The following is a 21,913-nucleotide window of genomic DNA, read 5'->3' on the forward strand; positions in this document are numbered from 1 at the left end:
ACCATCTCATTGTTAAAACGTTCAGCTACTCACACCTTTTTATTAAGCTTTGTTTAAAGTTTAAAATGCCTGCTGGGCCTACATTTTAAACAATGGAAAAATAAAGAGTGCTAATCACAGAAAACTGCAGGTTCAGAGCTTTGGACAGACACACAGCAAATAAAAGTCCTAAAGCAGACCAATAAATCGACGCACAAATACCATCCTGGCCTATCAAATACTTGTTAATCTCTCCTCAGTAATTTGAGGAGAAAATATGGCTTATTGAATCTTGAATGAATGGATTGCTGTTGTGCAGTTGTGCATAAGCAGTTGTTTGATTTAATTTGCCTTCCTGCTTGGTCAGATCTGAGTTAATTATCACAAAAAAGCAAACTAGCTATACTCCTCTGAAGGATTTGAGACCTGCTTGACTCAGAGTGTTAACAACTGCAGCTGTGAAAGCTTTTAGGCAATGAAAGTGGCTACATTGAAAAAGAAAGGGGGTTATACATCCATCCATCCATCCATCCATTTTCTAACACCCTTGTCCCTAGTGGGGTCCGGAGGGGTGCTGGTGCCTGTCTGCAGCTAACTTTCTAGGCGAGAGGCGGGGTTCACCCTGGACAGGTCGGGGTTATATATTACAGACCAAATATCTATAAATATGTTTTGCTCTGGGTTGCAGGTTTGCCCTTTTTGTCAGTCATCTAAATTAAACACAGACCTGTGACCTTCCAAAAATGAAACAGTTTTTCAAACATCTGAAAGACAGCAAGGTTTGGACATAGTAAACCCTATATATATATGTACTGATTTTGTTTTGGTGTGGCATGAAACCTACCAGCACTGACACAGCTCTGTGAGCATTTGGCATGCCACCAACACATCTGGGAGGCTTTTTAACGAGCTTATGAAGCTCAATTTTTCACACACACGCCACGAAGGAACCATTAGTCCAACAACTGGGAATTTTTCTGAGCATCTTCAATACACTGTTGCCCTCTATCCCTAATAATTGCTTACTTTTAATGTCTGTGAGTAAGAAATACAGAAAATCTAGTTGTTTTCAAAGTAATTATTCTTTAAGAACTTCCCTTTTACGAAGTCATTATGGTCTGTGTTGGATGAGGGTGTGATTTCGACAGAAGAAAATTCAGTCATATGCTCAGTGTATAAATCTTTGTTGCCTGTTAAAAAATGTTCAAAAGCACTGATACCAAAAATGTGTGATCAACACAGAATCTCTTGTTAACCACTGAAGCTTCAAGAACATTTGTTTTTGTCATAGTAAAAACTATGGAGCTGGGGTTCCTCCACTTAGAGTGAAAAAAACGATAATTGTCACTTCACCCTTAAGACACTGGAGAAAGTTTGTGTGACAAATGTTATTAACTTGCATAGTAGGACCTATGCATATTGTTGTTTTTTTTTACTTTAAAATATCAGAAAATTCAGGGTGTAACTGAATAAACATGATTCCCCTTTTGCTGCAGGACATAGGTATCATTGTCATGCTTGTATATTGTCCAGAACACATTTAGTAATAGGGTCAAGATTGTCTGACTGATCTAAATCTTTAACCCTACACTTTAAAACCTGTTGTTTATGTTTTCAGGTTCCTTTTTACTTCTCTTTTCTTCTTATGTCAGTCATTATTTTGCAATGGCTTGGCTTACGCTCAATAGTGATTTTATCAGAAACACCTTGCAAGTCAAACCCTTTTTGGCCTTGACAGCTGCCTTTATTATTTTTGGCACAGATCAAACGATATGTCAGACAAATTCCTGAGATTTTGGTTCATATTGATTTTAAAGCATCACAGAGTTGCAGAAGATGCGTAATCTGTGCATCTTTAAGATGTGAATCTTGGGTTTCATACCATCTTAAAGATGTTATGATAGAACTGAATCAATAGAACTGAAATCCATGGAGAGCAGTGTACTTACTGTCATTTGAGATCATTTGAGCTTTGTATGGTGATACATTATCTTGCTGCAGGCAGCCATCAAAATATCTTTATTGTGGGCATGAAGGGATGAAGATGGTCATCTTTGTGGGAACCTATGTTTTATCTTGGAATTTTCCATATTATTTAGACTTTTTAACTGTTGGATAATAATTACAGAGAATATGAACATTGTTTTATTTCTTCCTTCAAATTAAAACGTTTACATACTCTAAGATTACTCAATTTGGGAAACCCAGTTTATGAAGTCACCTGGGTGACTTGGGTTTATAAGCTTCTGAGAGGTTATTCTGACTGGTAATTCTCAGCATCTGAATAAAGTGGAGCAACACAAGTGGGTGTGTTTTAGGGCAATACCTCAAACTTTCTGTCTCAAGAGAAAATGAAAATAAATCCCACAAGATATCAAGAAGATAATTGTGGGAATACATATGTCTAGTTCTTTTCTAGGAACAATTTACAGATGCATGGAGGAACTGTGCTCATTTTCAAAAATAATGTTCACAAATATAAACTAGATGGGAATGCCCAACCATTGGACCAATCAGGAAAGAAACAGACATGTTTTAGTGGATAATGTGTGCATCAAAGCAAAAGACTTTGTAATGATGCTGGGTAAAGCTAGAAAGAGGGTCACTATCCGCTCTGCACTGACATTAACTGAAAGGCCAGTCAGTGAGGAAAAAGGATTCACCCCTAAAAACAACATAACACTTCACAATATGGAAAGTATCTTCTGGGAATAACATTATGTAGAAATATTGAAGCAACCTCTCAAAACATTAGGAAGTTCAAGTTTGGGCAAAAATGGGTCTTCCAAATGGACAAACTGATTAATTGGTTAATTGCTGAGGCCTCCTAAATCCTACTATTAGGTTAACCAGTTATGTTTCATAATTAATATTTAAAAGAAAGTTAAGAGCTTTATAAACTTTCAAACACCTCATATACACTCCATCTACATTTATGACTGTGTTGACTTTAACAACCCCTTTGGTGTAAACACTGTGTATGACATCTCATCTTTTTAAATTTACAACCACACTCATCAAGATTGCTGTACATCTGCCTCATAACTTTATCGGAGGTTCGGTTTTGACTCCTCTGGATTTACGCATTTTGATATCATTCATTCAAATTTATTGCCCTGTTTGATGTGTAAATATGTTCAAGGGAACCCACTTCTCATTATGTCACATAGTGGGTGATACATAGTGGGATTCCCACCCACTATGTATGGTGTACTGTGTTTGACAACTGTAAACACTAAAGGCACTTTTTTTTTTTTACTTTACAAGCCGGTTTCATATTACTAATAACTGAAAGATTATCTTCATTAATAAGTCATGAATGAAAATAAAGTTACAGTTTCTGGCCAGTTTTCCAACATTTCCTTCCTTCTTCTGGTATTGTCTTAATTTTTGAAAAAAATCTGTATCATCATCATTTCTACATGATGCTTCCAACAAAATATGAATAGTTTTTATTACCAACCATGGTAAACTCAGCAAAACAACTAATCAGTCCTAAGCACATGATTTGCAGAGAGTGGGCTTGTCTGATGGGATTAGCTCGGATAAGTGAGGATAAGGAACTCATTACTAATGAAAACATACAGGTTCCCCTTTAAGGCTTCAGTTAATCATCACAGTTGCAATTTGTGTTTCATTTTGCAGATGGAGGTGGGAGGATGTGGAATGTGTGGCTGGGATTGCTATGTTAATCAATAATATCCATGTTAGACAATCAGGCCACCAGCCTGCCAAGAAATTGAGAGGTCGGTCTGCAGGAAACGTGTGGGCAGTGTAGACGTGACCCACAGCACAGCCAAGTCTATCAGGATGACAGTTAATAATTTAGATTAGCTGAATAATTGAAGACATTTTTAGGAGGCGATGTGAGGTGAAGTATCAGGGATGGGGTTAAAAGTTATGAACATGACATGATGTGGCATTTTGATACCTTCAGTCTGTTGGTTAATTCTCACATTGACCTGTTTTCCAAAATCTTTGCCACACACCCAAAGTTAATTAATCTCATGGTACTCTTTGTTTACTTGTCAAAATCCATTGACGGAACAAACACATTTGTTTTGCTCCAAGGAGCAGAAAACCTGCTTGTAAGTCACAGGACAAGGCCTTTTCCAGAGGCAACGGGTAAGACTAATTGACACCGAAGGAAAGAAAATTCTGAGCTTAAGTCTGAATGTCTTTGAATATTCTCCACATTCATCATTTTTACGTTGTTGTGAAGTGGTTCAGTAAGCAACATATTTTGTATTAAGACATTAAACATTAAATTTAAATCCTCCTATTCCCAAATCATACCATTTCCTAAACTTAGCTAATAAGATATTGTGTCCAAATTTCACCAAGTATATATTTCAATCCTTAAATGTTTCTTTAATACTAGAAAGATATTTAAGCTTTATTTTCTGTGCTGGAAGACAGCATCTTAAAAACATTAAAAGATTCAGATGTGAGCTGCAGGAGAAAGCTATTAATAATAATGTAATTATCTATATATTTAGCATAAGAATAATGTCTGAAGCACATTGTAAGATAAAGATCTTTAATTTAAAAGTTTTGCTAGCCTCATCCTTAGATTGCATTTTGAAAGGAGCTATTTATCACAGCTCTTTCATTTGAAATGGTATCAAAGTCTGCTCTCTGTGATGTTTATGACCAAAGGAAATACCTGCTATAAACATCTGCTATCCACCATTAAGTACTAATGTGTGTGATCTTAATCATTAAGAACTTATTTTCAAAAGCAATAAAAAGACACATTGGTATCACTTTTCCTAGTGCGACTTTGTGGTCGCACCCGGTGCATCTCATATATTCCACCATTGAGTGAGAATTTTCATTTATATTACAAAGTATTTTTAGAAAGTGTACAGATCATATCGCTTTCATGCACTTTTTGCTGTGGGGCGTTTACCTTAAAAGATAAGTATATCTTTCTGGTGGTGGATTGTTTCATATTGTTTTATGTAGAGGGGTGAAAAACAAGTTAGTAAACAAAACCAAGAAGTAAGAAAATAGGCACCCCAACATAATTTTTCATTTTGTATCTTTAATTTCTCATCGTTCTTTAGTGTTATTTCAGTTAGTCCGTGCAATTCTACACATGGCCGCTAGGGGCGCTGACGCGTTAGTGACCAAGAAAAGATTGAGCACACCAGAAGAATAAATCTTCCTGTTGAAGTTAAAAGGAGCTCAACGTGTGTGTCTCGTCTTTTCTATGTCGCAGGTCAGTAAAAATGTATGTTGATGCATAAATGTGGTGTCCTTCAAGAGTTAAGAGGTTATAGACTCGAGAGTCAACTGGTGGGTCACTTTGTACAGCTTTGGATGGACATTGTGTAGAAAACGGGACGTATTTCGGGAGGCTAACTAATGCTAATGCGAGCGAACGAATATTGTACATGTGTTGAGCTGAGAAACAGTTGAAGGACTAGAGATTGAATTCATTTTGAACTTATTGTATTTTTCACTTTTGAAACGGTAAAAGGCATTTTTCTGGTGTCTTTTCTTTATGGGTTATTTCAATAACACATAAACAATGTTGTTGTCAAACTCAATGAGTATATGTTGTGCAGAATAAAAATTGTAAAAGCTATTAAAATAGTTAAAAGCAAATCCATATATTTTTATTTTGAGAGTTAAAAATACAAAAGGTCTGAGGAAAAGGGACAAGATATTTGAGTTAAAACAAAACTAATTGGTTTGGAGAATTAAAAGCTATCTAAAGTATTTTGTCATTCAATAAAATTCATGATGGAGCAAGTTAAAATAATTCTTGTTCGGTTTAAAGGGATATTGCAGTCATTTGTAATGTACTGAGTCGAAGGGTCATTTGTTGAAGTTATACAGTGATACCTGAAGTATTTGATATGAAGTATTGCATATGTAGTGTTGTATATGGAGTACGGTCATCATAAATCTTCCTGTTGAAGGTAAAAGGAGCTCAACGTGTGTGTCTCGTCTTTTCTGTATCGCAGCATCACACGTTGAGGGAAGATCATCTACTACATTACCCTCAGCCATCCGAGGTTGCAGGGTAACATTTACATAAAGCAGAATTAACCTTCTGTTTGCTGTTCTCTCATATAGATATGAGACCATTTAAAATGTGTATTAGATTAATGAAATCACTGAATATTAAGCAAGTAAGCAGTCAAGCTTCTAGTAAGTGATAATCAAAACATTAATGAGGCTTCATGAATCTATCCTCTGTGGCCCATCCTTATCTGAGCTGTTGGGTTTGTAAATCAGTTACTGATAGATCTAAAGCTGTGAAGCCTTTAAATTATATGTTACATCACAGCACGACCAATAAAAAGACAAAAAACTACACAGTGAAAGGCCAACACACTTGGGAAACAAAACACACTCACTGTCTCTGTTACCTAACACCTTATTGTCTTAAAGAACAACCCATGAAAACTGCTCACTCAGTTGTTTTTTGTTGTAGAAAACCATTTGATGATTATTTATTGAACAGTTCAGCATTCTGACTTCAGGAAACAAACCTCAGAATATCAAATTGTACTATTGTAACTAAAAGGTACATATTTAAAGTAGAGGGAGATCCATGAAATTCTTCAAAAGAGAAACATTTAAATCCTAAGCCAAGTATATTAGCTTCTAGGCAATCTAAAAGTTTCTTGACATGAAAAAAATCAATATACAAAACGATACCACTTGTTGTATGCCATATCATAATTGGTTCCATTATTATAGACATTGTTTAGTTGAATTCAATTGTCTACCACAGGAAAAAAGTTGTATTAAAAAACATATGTACTTTCAAATTTTCAAATATTTTAATTTATGCACTAGTTTGTTTTATATGAATTATGTGGGTTGTTGCCAACCTCTTGGAAAATGTTCATGTTAATACATATACTAGAAGTGTATTTACTGAGAAATTGTTAATAATTTCAATATCTGTTTTATGCACTGTAAATAAATAAATAAATAAATGTAATCAAATGTGTTTTTTTTAAGTTTGCCCTCAAAAGTTAATAGAATGTCAGTAATCAGACATTTGTCCTGGTCCTTTACCTTGCATTTAGTTCCATGCCTTCAAAGCATGGAACTAAACTATGGACTAAACTAAACATGGAACTATGTAAAATTTCTTGTGTTTTATGCAGCTCTTTCCATATTTTAGGATAGTACCAAACACACATTTCAGTATCATACCTACTTGCTACTTTCATCCAGTTGCCCACAAACCATCAATTTTCCACTTTAGCCCACTACAAAGTAATTTACTTTGATTAGGTCATGATTGCTTCTGTTAAATCTTTCTGATAATAAATGTTCACTTTGCAACAGTTGATTTTTACAGTCCTTCCATTACATATTTGTACCATCTCTTTAGTTGTAGATTCTTAATTTTAAAAACATATTTTCTTTAACCTTTTATGCGGTTTTTTTTTTTTTCACGACCTTCCCCTCATGTTTGTTGTTGCAGTTAATTTAGAGGCATCTGACTGGGAACAACAAAACCTTCCACCAAATACTATGCTGAGAAACTTATTTGAAGGAATGTTATAAGCTCTTCCACTATGTCAACTGAAAACTTTCTTGTTGTGACCATATTTTGCATCAGCCACCTAAGATTTACAACATGTTAATGTCTGCAAACATTTGGAATAAACTGCAGACTAATTTGCAAAATGTAATCTGTGTATGTATTTGTTTTAGAAGAGTAAAAAGTAAAAAAAAGATTCCTGAGTGTGTAAAAAGATTTGCCATATCACAGCTATGCTAACTAGATGTTAATCTGTTAATCTTTTTTGTATTTATTTGTAAAGTAAATAAACTTCCTCTAGTACCTGTTATATATATTTTTAAGGGTTTTTATTTTCTTTTATAGCCACTAGAATGAAAGTGCAATTTATGCTTTGTGCTGTACATGCTGATCCACTTGATATCTTTAGCAGAGCATAACAAAAATAATATGAATGTTGGATTTACACAAATGGCTAAAGTGAAGCACACACAATCTGCACGTATGACGTGAAGTGTATACAAACACTGCTCTTACTATTTTACAACTTCTCCTCTGTTGTAGACCTCTCACACAATCTATCATCCATATCACCGATACTTTAAAGGTTACTGGAGATCAGATTCATTGCTAATGACGGCTTTCACATTTAAGTTTATTAGACTGGAAGACAAACATTGGCGTCTTTACAGAGAAGCCATAAAGTGACTTGGAAGGCTGAATGGTTCACTGCAGAGTAGATTTATAATAGAGTAAGGTTTACTTTACGCTGACCTATTCCTTCCCAATAAATCTTCTGCATTTGTTTTATCCACTGCCTCGACGTCATATGTGTTGATGTTTTATCTTTTCAATACTTTTCTCATCACTTTGGCGTGCCTTTATTACACCTTACGCAGGAGAAAATACAGCAGCAGAAAACTGTGCTTGTCAGATTGTATTTAGTTTTAATCCTGAATCAAATTTCACAAGTTACAAACTGAAGTGTAAAAATATTTGCTTTAGGAAAAATTAGAATTCAACTTTATTGTCATTGCAGTGTCACAAGTACTGTACAAGCGACGAGATGTAGTTTGCATCTATCCAGAAGTGCTCTACGAGATATAAATATTTATTTACAGATGTACAAGACTATGTATGTATGGACTATAAGGGGACTATGGACTATAAATAATGAGACTTTCAGAAATGTGTAGTTATTCTAGTTTATATTAATTGGAAGATTTATAATAAAAGGTTAAAAATCATAATAATGATTTTAACTGGAGAAAAACCCTGGATCTTGATTATTTTCTGACTGATTGTTGCTGTTATTTTCTGACATTCTGTTTCATTTCAGCAGGGTGATGAAATGTTTTCACATGCTTTAGGAATTTAATAATAAAAAGATCTAGCAGTACATACTTAGCAACAAATAATCTGAGAAACCTTTATCTGACCAGGTAACTTATTATCTAGCTGCACTGATCCATGTGCATCTGCACGTGGATCACGATCCAAGTGATTCACAGACTGCGTTGTTTTTCTGTTACGGGATTTATTTACGTCTGCGTGACCTACATGTGTTACTGTGATCTGGGTTAGCTATTCGATATTATGATAATAAGATCCAGATATAGCTCTGCTGGGATTCCCAGAAAGAATACATCAATATAACATAATAATTCAGTCAAATGTGCCATGCTGCCCTTAGTTATAATTAACTAAAATATAATAAAATAAAAACACATAGTCACCTGTAAAGGAGTGGTAAATTTAATAAATTAGTGGATTTATTTACCACAACTGGAGACGTAAGTGTTGGAAAAAGGTTTGCAATCTTTGTTGCCTTTTCAGTTACATATTGATTTTTTTCATGAATTTATTGCCCCCAATTATCAAAAGGTGCAAAAGTCAGTCTATTAGACAGCAACTGTTTAATTTCAGCCACTCAAGTAAAATATTAATAGAAACAATTCTGGACAACAACATAACAGAGATTAGTTACAATAGGAAAACAATATGTTCTGGTTAATAGTGGAGTTAGAACCTCCACTTATTAGGATCTATAAATCTGCAGATCCTGGTAAAAGTAGGTCACATTTATAAACAAAGTGGCAGTACTTTAGATAGTTTTGTGGGAAAATGTGATATTTACTCTTCCTAAATCTAAAAAGTTTTATACTTCTTGTGTAACCCATTGCTTGTGATCAGGTGAAACATTCACTCTTTGACTTCTTTTATATGACAGATTTATTCACGATTGGATTTTAGGTGTTTAGAGAACAAATCCCATATTATGAAAGAGAGACCCAACCATGCACACACACTCAAACAGAATAAGTGTGGAATCAGTTCGGTTTATATAATAAAAATGTCTTGACGGATTGAAACTCCAGTTCCGTAGCTTGACCCCTCTTTATTTCTAAAGCGTAATAGTTTTTTAAACTACTAAGTCTTGAAAAATAAAACACACAAAAAAGTAACACTAGTTCTTTTTTAATTTTTTTCCAGTAGTATTGCCTTTAGTGTTGGGGTCAACGGTAAATGACACCAGGCTGAACACAAGCTAAAGGCTGCACAAAGCTTGCCCTGATACAATCCTTAAAAGGCCTTTTAAGGGAGCAATCCAGGCTTTGTGTAATACTAATCTGTGTAAACAATAGTTTCAAGGGAGACAGTGTTGCTGGCTTTTCTGTGAGTCATCACCTCAGAACAATAAGTTCAGTCCTTTAGTAATCGTAAAAAACTGAACACATTGCCCCTGGTTTGCTTCAGACAATTGACAAGGACAACTGTTGAAACTGGAGCTGCATGCCAAATGTGTCCATTTAGAAACATAAAAGAAGGTCTCTTGAGCTGATGAATAGCATGTTTATCTGTTCAGTGCTTTGCGTCAAATGTGGCACTATAGTTTGCTCTTATTGTACTTTAAACTTAATCTAAGCACACATGATCATATTTCTGTCCCTGATCCAGTTTGCGCATAGAGAGGATCAATATGTATATATGTATTTTTAATTATGTTACGAATGAAATTAAAATAAAACAGGTTTTTCTTTCATTTGTTTTATTGCTTATTTGTACAACTTAGCCTTTTTTGTGTTGTTAAATTAAAATTAAATATCTATGTCCAAGTATGTTAGAAAAACATAAAGGTTTATTTTAGATCTTTTTTTGCATCACTGCAAAAACGATGCAAAAAAGGCCAATTACTGTATAATAATTAACCTTCACATTGTGCTGGGGGGCCACATAGTCACAATTTGCATCTGCAACAGAATATTCGAGGAAAAACAGACAAAGTAAGGTTTTAGGAATGATTAGCGCCATGCGTCATACCATTATTAGTGGAGGTAATGTTTTTGTACTCACTCCCACACTCTAGGAACTGGTCTGATGTTTCTTGTGAATAGACCTTGTTTAGGAAAAATCTTTTTTGTTTTGGGAGAGAGCGATACACTGAATCAATCAGAGACATGTGGATTTGTCTTTAGATATTTTATTTAGAAAATCAGAGTAAATATCAGCATCTGAGAAAACAAAAGCAAGAGAGAAGAAGGAAGAAGAAGAAGTGAAACTTAACACATACAATTCTCCTTTTATATCTTATCTGTCACGTACACGGTGCCTTCCACCCATCTCTCTCCTGTAGGGAGTTTCTCGAAGCTTTTCCCGTCTCTGGTTAATGGGTACCTTTGTCCCTAAATCAAACCTTGTTCAGAGGAGTTTTGGTTGGAAAAAGAAGACAAAATATTTTCCCTGAAAACTTTATCAGTTTCATAAGTATAGCACTTGCTCAGAAACCTTCATTATCAGTTCATTCTTCCCAGTAAATAAGCAAAAGATTTATTTTCCAAGATAACCCTTTCATAACAGTTTATCAATCTGACATCACTATGTAAAAATGCACTTTTAAATTCTTTGTGCTTATAAACAGAACTTCCAATTAAAATTTCTGACCAAATCAAAACTACACTAGGAAGACAGGGAATGTGCTCTTTTTTGCAACCACCTTTGCTGACTAATTAGGTTTAATTTTTTTTGCAACTGAAATTTGATGCATGAATAACCCACACCTCCTCCTATCAGTGTGAAGCTAATTTTGCCTCAAGCTCCTTTGAGAGCTGTCCCGTATTTCATCAGCTTTGTAGAAAGAAACGCTGTGTAGGAATTTTTGAGGAACCATTTTTCTTTTCTCGGCTGTTTTTCTATCAGCAGAAATAGTGATGTACAAATCGGTTCAAATCATTCTACAGACTAGTCAAACATTTGTTTATTTCACTCGTTTACTCTTTAAAATGAACATGTCACATGTTGACATAAGCAAAGGTTTTGAATGAAAAGGAGTAATTTCCAGAAAAATAGTCTTGTGTTGTCTACCACTTCTCTCAAAAGTTAATTCTTTACACCATAAGCAACCATAAGCAACTATCTACATTGATGCATCTTTAAACACAAAACAGGCAATGTGTATATATGAAAATAATAACAAAGTTAAATCATATTTATAATGATACAGCACTCTACTGAATCACTATACTTTATTAAACCTTGGTAGAATGGCATATATTTGTTTTCTTAATAGTAAAAACTGATTGGATTCTCCACAGATTGTTTTGTACCATAAACAGAAATACAGTGTTGCTTTTGTTTAGTTCTGTCCTTGTTTTTAATTTTTTTTTTATTTCTGCACTTGTCAAAGTATAAATGCTGTAATATAAATTTAAAGCCTTTATTGCCATTACACTATTGCATGATGAAAGAACAGTTGCCACTAAATAGTGCTTGTAAATATACATATATAAAACCAATAGCAAGGAACAATCATGATGATAAATAACAGAATGAAATACACTGTGCAAGTTGGAGCAAAGTCACATGGTCACAAGTGTCAGTGTTAAAAAGGGTGAGGTGTTTTTTTTTGTTTTTTTTATAGCAGCAAGCGCTGAATTCAGTGTTCCGATGAAAACAGTTCTTTAGACAGTCAGTCCTGTTTCTCAGGAACTGAAACTTCTTCCCTAATGGTTGTAGAAAAAGCAGGTGGCCAGGGCTGGACATATCTGTGCAGATGTGCCAAGCTCCAGAATGCCCAAAGGTCAGCCGATTAGTTTTTATGCAGACCCTGTGAGCTACAGAGCCTTCCTGTCAGCTGCTGAACATGCAGTAAACCACACAGTGACATGGTAGATCAGCACAGACTCAATAGTGGCTTGGTAGAAGGACGGCAACCATTGCTGATGACAATCAGTGAGAGATGTGAAGTCATGTTGTCTGCAGGATTTGAGATGTATGTTGTAATTTACTGGAATTTTAATCAATTACCTGAATAAAAACATGAGCATAGAATATATAGGAAATTCATCATTAATTACTTACATTTCTCTGCTGTCATTTGGACTCCTTCTGTTATGATTTAACCCTCCTGTTGAGTTGCGGGTCAAATTGACCCGTTTTAAAGTTTAAAATAATTTTTAAAATAGTTGGAAGTATTTTTTTGCACAAAACTTTTTCTATTTTTCTCACAGGTCTGTCCAACAAATCAATTAAACAGCTGCAGTTGATCCAGAACGCTGCTGCTCACGTTCTCACTAAAACCAGGAAGATAGAGCGCATAACACCAGTTTTAAAGTCCCTACACTGGCTCCCTGTAGCTCAAAGAATAGACTTTAAAATACTGTTGTTAGTTTATAAATCACTGAACGGCTTAGCACCACAATACATTAAAGATCTGCTTTTATTGTATCAACCTTCCAGACCTCTCAGGTCTTCCGGTGCTGGTCTGCTCTGCATCCCCAGAACCAGAACCAAACGAGGAGAAGCAGCTTTCAGCATCTATGCACCACAAATTTGGAACAAACTTCCAGAAAACTGTAAAACAGCTGAAACACTGACTTCTTTTAAATCTCAACTGAAAACCCACCTGTTTAGAATTGTATTTGAAATGTAATCCATTACAAATTTATTGATGGAACTTGACTTAATGCTTTGTTTTTGATTCTATGTTGCATTGTGTTTCTGTGTTTGTAATGATGTAAAGCACTTTGAAATGTCTTGCTGCTGAAATGTGATACAAATAAAATTTGATTGATTGATTGATTGATTAATAGGTGCACTCTACATATAAATTGAAAATGTATTCATTTTACACATTTGTAACCCCCCCCTGCGTTTACTTTTTACATAGATACTGTTTGGGTCAATTTGACCCAGCAGTCAAGTTGAAGTGCAAAAAAAGATTAAAAAATGTCCAATTCTATATGTCTCCTTGTAGCTATGACCCATATTTCAACCCCTACACACAAACACACACCACCACATGCATACATGCACATCCCCACACACACACAAGTCCACCCCCTCACTACTCTTTTTATTTCACTAGGAAACTGTGAGAAAGCAGGTGTTCATACAACTTTTGATGGGAATCTTTTCTGTTTCCGTGGACAAACTCCACCCACACTGAGTGGCACTCAGCAGAAGTGGAGGAAAACATAAATACTCTCTGCATGATTCATCTGTCTTGATTTTAATCAGCAGGTCAATTTGACCCTGAACAGAATATTTGTCTCAAGTTCAATTATAAAGCAAAAAAAAAGTGTAATATAAAAAATTTACCAAAGATCAATTTCAAGGAAATTGTTTTTTTGTGTCTATGTTTTTATCAGTGGACATAAAAAAAATTAAATTCCATTTTTTATGTCCAAATGAGTAAATGAATAAGTTGTCGTCATTGATCCTTAATTTCTGAGAAATAAAAAAAACATCATTGCACAAATATTGATTGAAATGGTTAGTATTGGAGTTAATCAGATACAAAAATGTTTTGGAGGGATTTTTTGATGTCTGACACTATTGCATGATTAAACAGTCCCAGGGTCAAATTGACCCACAAACATTATTGCTATACCTCAGAAACGAACATAACATGAGGGTTAAGTGCTTAATTTTTCCCAGTAGGAAGATTTAGCAGAAAAAGATCAATCTTTAACATGGGAACGGGAGCTGGCAATGTTCTCCAGAAGGGGCAGATCATTTTCTCTGCAGTCCCTGTTATCCTTTGTAGAGACTTCCTGTCAGCTGTGAACACATTTTTTTTAAAAACTTTCCTGCCTGGCAGTGTGGGACTCATAAATATTGTCTCAGTGTCAAGGTGAGGCCCAACAGATTTACCTTGGCAAGATCATGCCCCACGTGATACAGTATATAAAACTTTATTAGAAATGGCTTTGTGTTTATTTCAAATATAACTGACAGGAAAATGTAAAAGTGGTAACAAAGGGAAAAAGGTGAGAAAAGGGCTGCAAAGGGAAAGAACGAGAAAAGAGTAGGAGAGGGAAATAAGCCCAAAATACAGTCAACACAAAAATGACTTTGTTGTGTTACTACTTTTAATGTTCCTTTCTTTCACCTAAAGGAAGATGGTCAAAATGTGGTTGCCTTTGCTTTTTGCCGTTGAGTAAGTCTTTACCTCACTCTGCCAATGTGGGGAAGCTCTGCACAGGTGGCAACATGATTCTAAAGTTCACCCCTCAGTTATCCTAATTCAACCTTTTTCCTCAAATTTAAGGCATAAACTATTATTCTGGGCTTTGCATGTTCATCTAATTTCCCCACAATTGAAGCTGTCAAGCATTTAAATAAACAATAGTCACGTGGTTTTATTTAAAGGCAACCCATGATAAGGCAAAAACAGTATTTTGAAGCATGTACTTTTTTATCTGCAAACATTTCATGAGTTACTTTAGTAGGATGATTTCACCTGTGCTCATGTATTAACTGTTAGGAAATTAGCTCATGTTTTTTCAAGTTAAAATGCAATAGAAATATGTATTCTTGTTTTAAAATGTAAGTAAAGATATTTATCACTATTTAGAAAAATCTATAACCAGGAGTGAACTGTCATCACTAAAACTCTGGCTTGATAGTTTGCAAAACTTTATGGTATTGCAGTGCTTGCTTCCTGTAATTTTTGAAGGTTTTCTTGACAATTGTTTCTCAGTTTGAAAAAGAATTTATAAAGTAACTATCTTACGTGCCATACTCCCACACTTTTTACAGATAAACTCGATGTAAAGTAATATTCTTAGGCCACACAGGGAATGAGTCAGTCTTGTTTTGAGTACTGAAGTACCCCAGGAGTGAAAGAAATGGATTTTTATTACTTGCTGCAGTTGGAAGCAAAGTGATGGGAGCCATGCGAGTAAAATTTAAAGATGGGAAAAGAAAAGAATGTCTCTGTGGGAATCTCTTCAGGATTCTTAAAAATGCTTTTTCCTGCAAACCCCATGGTTTTCGATACACTTATCATCCTTTGTCAAAGCTACCAGCTCTTTTAGAGCTTCTCTGAAATGTTACATTGCTGATGACACAAAATTGACATGTTGCTGTAGAAATATTAACTTTTTCCAACTTTTTTTCTCTAAGAAAATCACAAATAATTTGATCGTCTGCGAAACACAAAGGTAATGCAGATTACCATTATGATCTAACTGTGCCCTCTGTTGGCAATGCAAGGTGTCAAAGTGTCAGGGGAAAAATGTGTGCTTAATAGTTTTTTTATTTCACTATTTCTGATGGCATCAAAAAGGCAAAATCATTTATTTTCTTTGAATTTGTTATGTGGGACATAGGAAAGCACATATTTGTTTCTTGCGTTGTCAACATGCTTTGCAAAATGCATCGCAGCCTGAAACAACACAACGTTTGGCTGACTTGTCAGAGGCAGTTTGCCACTCATGTATTGGTTCTCCGTATTGTGGCAAATTTTATTTTTGTCTACTATCTTTTGTCCTTGTTCATCTGATGGTTGTCATGGTATGTTATTGTTTTAATGTTTATAGACATTCCCAGAGGGAACTTGTCTGGGCCAGGTTTTTCCCTGCAGAAATAACATTCAGTCAAGCAAAGAGCCAGAGAGTCTCACACTCTCTTCAATGTTTATGATTTTTTTCCCCGTTTACTATTTCTGTGAAATTGATGTGCTGCCTGCCTTCTGTCAGAGCTTCTCACTTTGACCTGTTCAACAGTGTATCATTTGTAAGCTCTAGCATTCTGTGCAGGATATTAATAAACCTACCTGAGGGATGGATTTTTCACCTCAACAGTACTTGACAGTGGCTTTTTTCACATTTATCACAATGGCACATTATGCAAAAATAATGCTTACGGCTACAATAAATGTAATTTATGCAGTAATTATAGTGTGTTGAAAACAACATCAGTTTTGTCAATTTTCTTTCAAAGAATTCTATATGGTTGATAGAAAAGTATAAATTTATAGTCATGTAGTACCAAAAAAAGCAAAAACTTGAAATGAATAAAAATAATCTGTTAGACATCATGATTGTTCTACATTCTTTCAGTGACATGGTTTGATTGATTTCATCCATTGTACAAATGTCCATTGTATTTTTTTTTTGTTATACTTTTAGACTTTGGTTCAGCCTGTAATGGACTCACTCCCAACAAAAAAACATTTTTGTGACCGTTGATGTGCAACCTCCTGAGAGCTCTTCAGCTTCACACAGCAAATAGTTTGCTTTTACTGCTCAACATCATTGTTTTGCTCAGTTTTACAGTGCACATGTTGTTAGTACAGCAGCACCTGTTAGTCATGCTAAAGTAAAACTTTGAAAGCTTTCTGTAAGTATTCAGAGTAAAACAGTAGAAGGTGATGGAGATTAAGATTTTGGACTTACATTAAGAGACGGACTTTCCATTATCATCACAGTTGCATGTGCAGCTAAGCACAAAATTATTCATATTCCTTTCATATTTAGATTAATAATTGTTTTCATTCAACCAAGAAGTTCATTTCTGATAGTAAATGAGAAAGGAACATCTCTAACCATAACAAAAAAGAATCATCAGTTTTGAAAAAAAGGCTTATTTAAAATATTCATCTATTTTCAACAGTCAGTGAAAATATCTTTTTGGCATTACAACAGTCAAAGACTTCTTTTAACTAATGAGCACATTTTTGTCAGTTTTCAATATTTGCCAATTTACCTTTGATGTGGAGATCCAAGTTTTTGAGAGTAGGCCTCTTTAATTCCAGTCACAATTCACTAGTTTAGCCGTCTCAAATAAAAACTCCAGCCCACTGAAAGCATTGATATTCCTGACAGTCTGATGAAACATGTAGGTGAAATTAAAGATTATTCTTAAATGTATAAGTCTAAAGAATCACTTTAGTCTTAACTGCAGCTATGTGTTGGTTTTCAAGTGAAATATTGCTCCAACTCTCCATCTGAGACTTTTTTCTTGTCCAGAATCAATCTGGTAAAATATAATGATAGAATGTGTATTAGGTAACATTTTATTAACATTTACAAGATGAGGATTTATGGATTTTATTGTTTGATGTTTCATCTCATTTGCTATCAATAAGTGCTGCAAACTATTTGTGCTTCCAATTAGCCTAAAAGTCAAGCATCAACAACAAGAGTTCAATATGTTATTCTGATGAAAAGTAAATGTCTCATACCTGATTTTTCTATTAATTTGCTGGAAGAATTACTGGCGGTGGAACAGTAAATATGAAACTCTGAACAGCCTGTGGGAAGAGTTATCTTTTTACATTATAAGATACTGAAACGTCTTCCTGCAGGCTCAACTTGTCATAATAACTACTTGTTAAGTTAAATTTAAATGTAACAGGTCACCATCATTACAAGGTCTGGTCCTTCAGACATGAGGCAGTTGTCTGCTTTATCTTAAAATTTCTCCTTGCTCTTACTGTTTCTCTGTCTTTCTACTTCATGCTAGTAAAGGCTTGAAACTAAATCACCTAAATTTGAATGTAGATACAGCTCCATTTCCCAAAATGCAAAAACGGTCATGACCACAATGATATCTATTAAGTATAGATTGACTGTTCTTTTGACATTGAGTGTTGAAGGAGATTAGAGCAATGGCAAAAAGTCTTTGAAAATGTGTTTTCTATTCTTCAGAAATGATTAAATTGTCTTGCACTTTCAGAGAATACACTGCAGGTGTGAAAGAGCTCAATTAGTTATCTCAGAAATGGGCTCAGTGGTCTTTACCTCACTTAAAACTGATCTAGTTTGCAAGTGTACAGTGTAGATCAAAATAAAACTGCAAATCCTGAAAAATTGAAACTGTAGGAAAAAAAACAAGATACATTCAGTGAATTAAACATATGGAAATAAATTATCAATAAAATAACGTTATATTTAAGCAAAATACACCTATTTAGTTTCTGCAGACAGAACTGAGCCACAATAGCTAAAGTTCTATTTTTTCAGACATTTTTAAATGAAAAAGGAAATTTTAAAAAGCCTCAATTTTAAGTTAGGATGAGTAGAGTGCCTGAACTGCCTCAGTGTGAGCTCACTTCATGTCAAGTTACGTCAAACTTCATTACAATCATTAGAGACAGAGCAGCCTAATGTTTATGTATGAAGTAATGCTTTTCAATTCATTGTATTTGTGTAACCTTTGCTGCCAGAGGAAGAGCGCAACAAATTTAATAATGCTGATAAAAACTGAGGGCTCAATAAAGTCCATCAGACAGATGGTGGAACATAGCAGAGTTTTTTCAACAATTCCATACAGACATTATAATACATATATATGTTATAATTTGATGTTTTTGGGTGAGTACAGCAGGAACTATAGCAGTCTGTGGACAACAGAGAATCTGACATTTAATAACTGAATCAAAGAGGCATCAACAACCAATCATAGCAGGTACTGCATATTAATGGATGAACATGAATATAATTAATTTGACAAAATAAACAGCAATAGTACCGGGTTTATACTGTATATTCATGTACTTGAGAAAAAAAAATCTATTGCTTATTTAAATTGATAAGCAGTAAAAATAAGGAGTAAATTCTGAGCTTTTAGCAGAGATCCTCTTCAGGTTTTTAGATCTTTTCAGATTTTACTTGAAATAAGATTTTTTAACTTGTTGAGAGATTTTACCTGTGAATAAATGATGGTTATTTAAAATAAAAATAAATCTTACCTTAAGTTGCAAAAACACACATCACCAAATATATTTTTAAATATATTTCCACTTAAACAAGCTCAACTGACAGGACTGCCAAATCTCTCCATGTTATGGTCAATAAATGAAAGTAGTTCCTGCAACACTTAGCACATGAAGTCCAAAACATTGGTAATGCCTGAATTGAGTTTAAATAAATATTTTAGGAGATTATTTAGGAGAAGGAAGTCCCACTTAACAAGACAGTACAAAATGTGTTCAAAGAGCAACTCAGTGCAGTTGTAAGAATGAGGAAGCAGGGTTTAAATAATTCTTTAAGGTTTTTCTTAATGACCTGCCAATCAGCTTTGAAAGGACAAATATGACTAAGGAAAGCTCATTCATGAAACAGGCCCTTGATGTGCTCTATAGTCAACCTTTAAAAAGAATTATAGATGCAGTTTTTGCCCAGACATGGCCTGGTCCCTGTGCAGGGAGCTTCAGAGGGGAAGATTGAAATTAAGCTTGAGATGCTTTTAACAGCTTTGTGTGACTCTAACTCAGAGGACAGTCAACCAAATGTCCACTGATGTATTCCTCAATGTCTTGACGTAAAGTGTCTCTGACAGCCTGAATCAAACTTTCTTTCACAGTTTTTAGAATTTAATTATTTATTCCTTATGTTTATTTTTACGTTTTGGAGCCATATGAAGGTTTGACAGAACATAATATCTTATGCTGCTAACTGTTTTTATGGCCTATGTTTTTGCTTAAAATATCAACATTTATTTACCAAGGATAAGCAAGAAATCCAGTTGCCTCAAATGAACTTCAGATTGAAAAATTATATTTGATCTTTTGGCTTAGGACACGTATTTACAAAATATAAGTCAGATGATGCCTTTTTTTTTATCATTTATCTGTTTTTCTTTTCAACCATAAATCTGGTGCTGCATATGACCTTTAAATCCAGTGATATTTAATTAAGCACATCACAATTGTAAATCAGGAGCATAAACAACCAACAAAAGCTGCAATGGTAAAAGCAGAATCAGCCAGAACCCAAAATGCAGCCACAACAAGAGGATGGTTAATCAAAAAGTTTTATTACTAAAGTAAATGGTGTAGTGTGGTCACACTAGTGGGTCAGGGACAAGGAATCCACAGGGGTCAGGAGTCCAGCCGGGGGAGGGGCGGGTGAATGGACAAGGGGAGATCTGTGGGGGCCTCAGGGGACAAACAGATGACAGGGACAAAATCCACCAACCAGAGGCTGAGTCGTGAAACGGTCCAGGGTCATGCATGGGAGGGTCTCAGGCAGTGAAAATCCAGAATCCAGAAGGCAGGAGGCAGGGTCAGAAACAGGCAGGGTTCAGCAACAGGACTTTCAACAGCAGAAGGATTAGGCACAAATCTGTGGTCAAAACCAGGCAGGATCAGAAACCAGAAAACACTTTGAAACATGAGACAAGGCTTGAAAGCTGTGACAGTGGCAACAGACGATCTCGCACTGAGCTGGTGACGAGCAGCTGTTTAAATAGGAACCAGCTCAGTGCAGGTGAGGGCAATAAGCAATCAGCACAGCCAAGGCAGCGCTGAAGGGCTGGAATCATGACAAAAGCAAGGAAGCACTCCAGTCAGTTTGAATTTAATTAAAGGTCAGAAGTTTAAAAAAAAACTGCTATTGTCTGTTATTTTGTTAACTTGTGTCAAGAAGTCTATTATAGCATGTTTCAGAAGAAATCCAAGAGACACTGTATTGGTAGTGATGTTTTTTATATATGTGTTTGGAGAAAAACGTCCTCAAAAATGTAAACAAACCCAAAGAGCATCACAATATATATTAATAGCTTCCAACATTTCAACAGCTCTCATAGTAATAAAACTATCTAAAAAGCTCCATTTTATTGCAGCATCCCCTACACACCTTGGGATTTTATATCACTCAATTAATTCACTCAGGTGAAGCGTTTTGAACTCCTAAGTCTAATATATCAATCATTTCACTCCTCTTCTTCTTATCGTGATCTTGTTAGGAAATCCTCTTAAGTGCAGTGACAGTTTTACCACTGGTATTCCTGATAAAAATGTGCACTCTTCTCTTCAGCTCGCTTTACAGATTACAGTTGGGTTTTTTTTATATAGAATAGGGTCTGATAGCCACATGACAGCTTAGTTTTGTGACTGGAGAGCTTTGTTGTGTTTATTTGGCTGTGTTTTCTCCCCCCTAATTTCAGAGGTTTTTTTGCACAAGCAACATTAGAAGAAGATGATGCCATGGACTCTAATAAAGTTTCAAATTCTTTTGGAAGATGAACAAGTCCACAAAACTATAGATCCTGCACCAGGTTTATCTTTGGGAAAATTTGTGTTTTTCAAACATTTATCATATGTATTATGCCAAACCCACCCAAAGTGTTTGTTGCTAAAGTCCGATGTTGGTCTCTTCTGTGGCAAAGGCACATTCTGCCAAAGACAGTTCCAGTTTGCATGTTGGTACG

At 35.0% G+C, this 21,913-nt stretch overlaps 1 long non-coding RNA gene across 1 annotated transcript; it reads right to left on the reverse strand.

Annotated features, from left to right (window-relative positions):
* Positions 1-13,249: 13,249 nt before the first annotated feature.
* On the reverse strand, positions 13,250-21,026 carry LOC114136031 (uncharacterized). The gene is made up of 3 exons (XR_003593724.1): positions 20,680-21,026; positions 18,195-18,201; positions 13,250-13,288 (listed from the first exon to the last, which is right to left on the reverse strand). It is a non-coding gene; the product is annotated as an uncharacterized LOC114136031 (long non-coding RNA).
* Between the last annotated feature and the right edge of the window lie 887 nt (positions 21,027-21,913).

Source organism: Xiphophorus couchianus, chromosome 20 (genome assembly GCF_001444195.1).
Source record: "Xiphophorus couchianus chromosome 20, X_couchianus-1.0, whole genome shotgun sequence".
NCBI classification, from domain to species: Eukaryota; Metazoa; Chordata; class Actinopteri; order Cyprinodontiformes; family Poeciliidae; genus Xiphophorus; species Xiphophorus couchianus.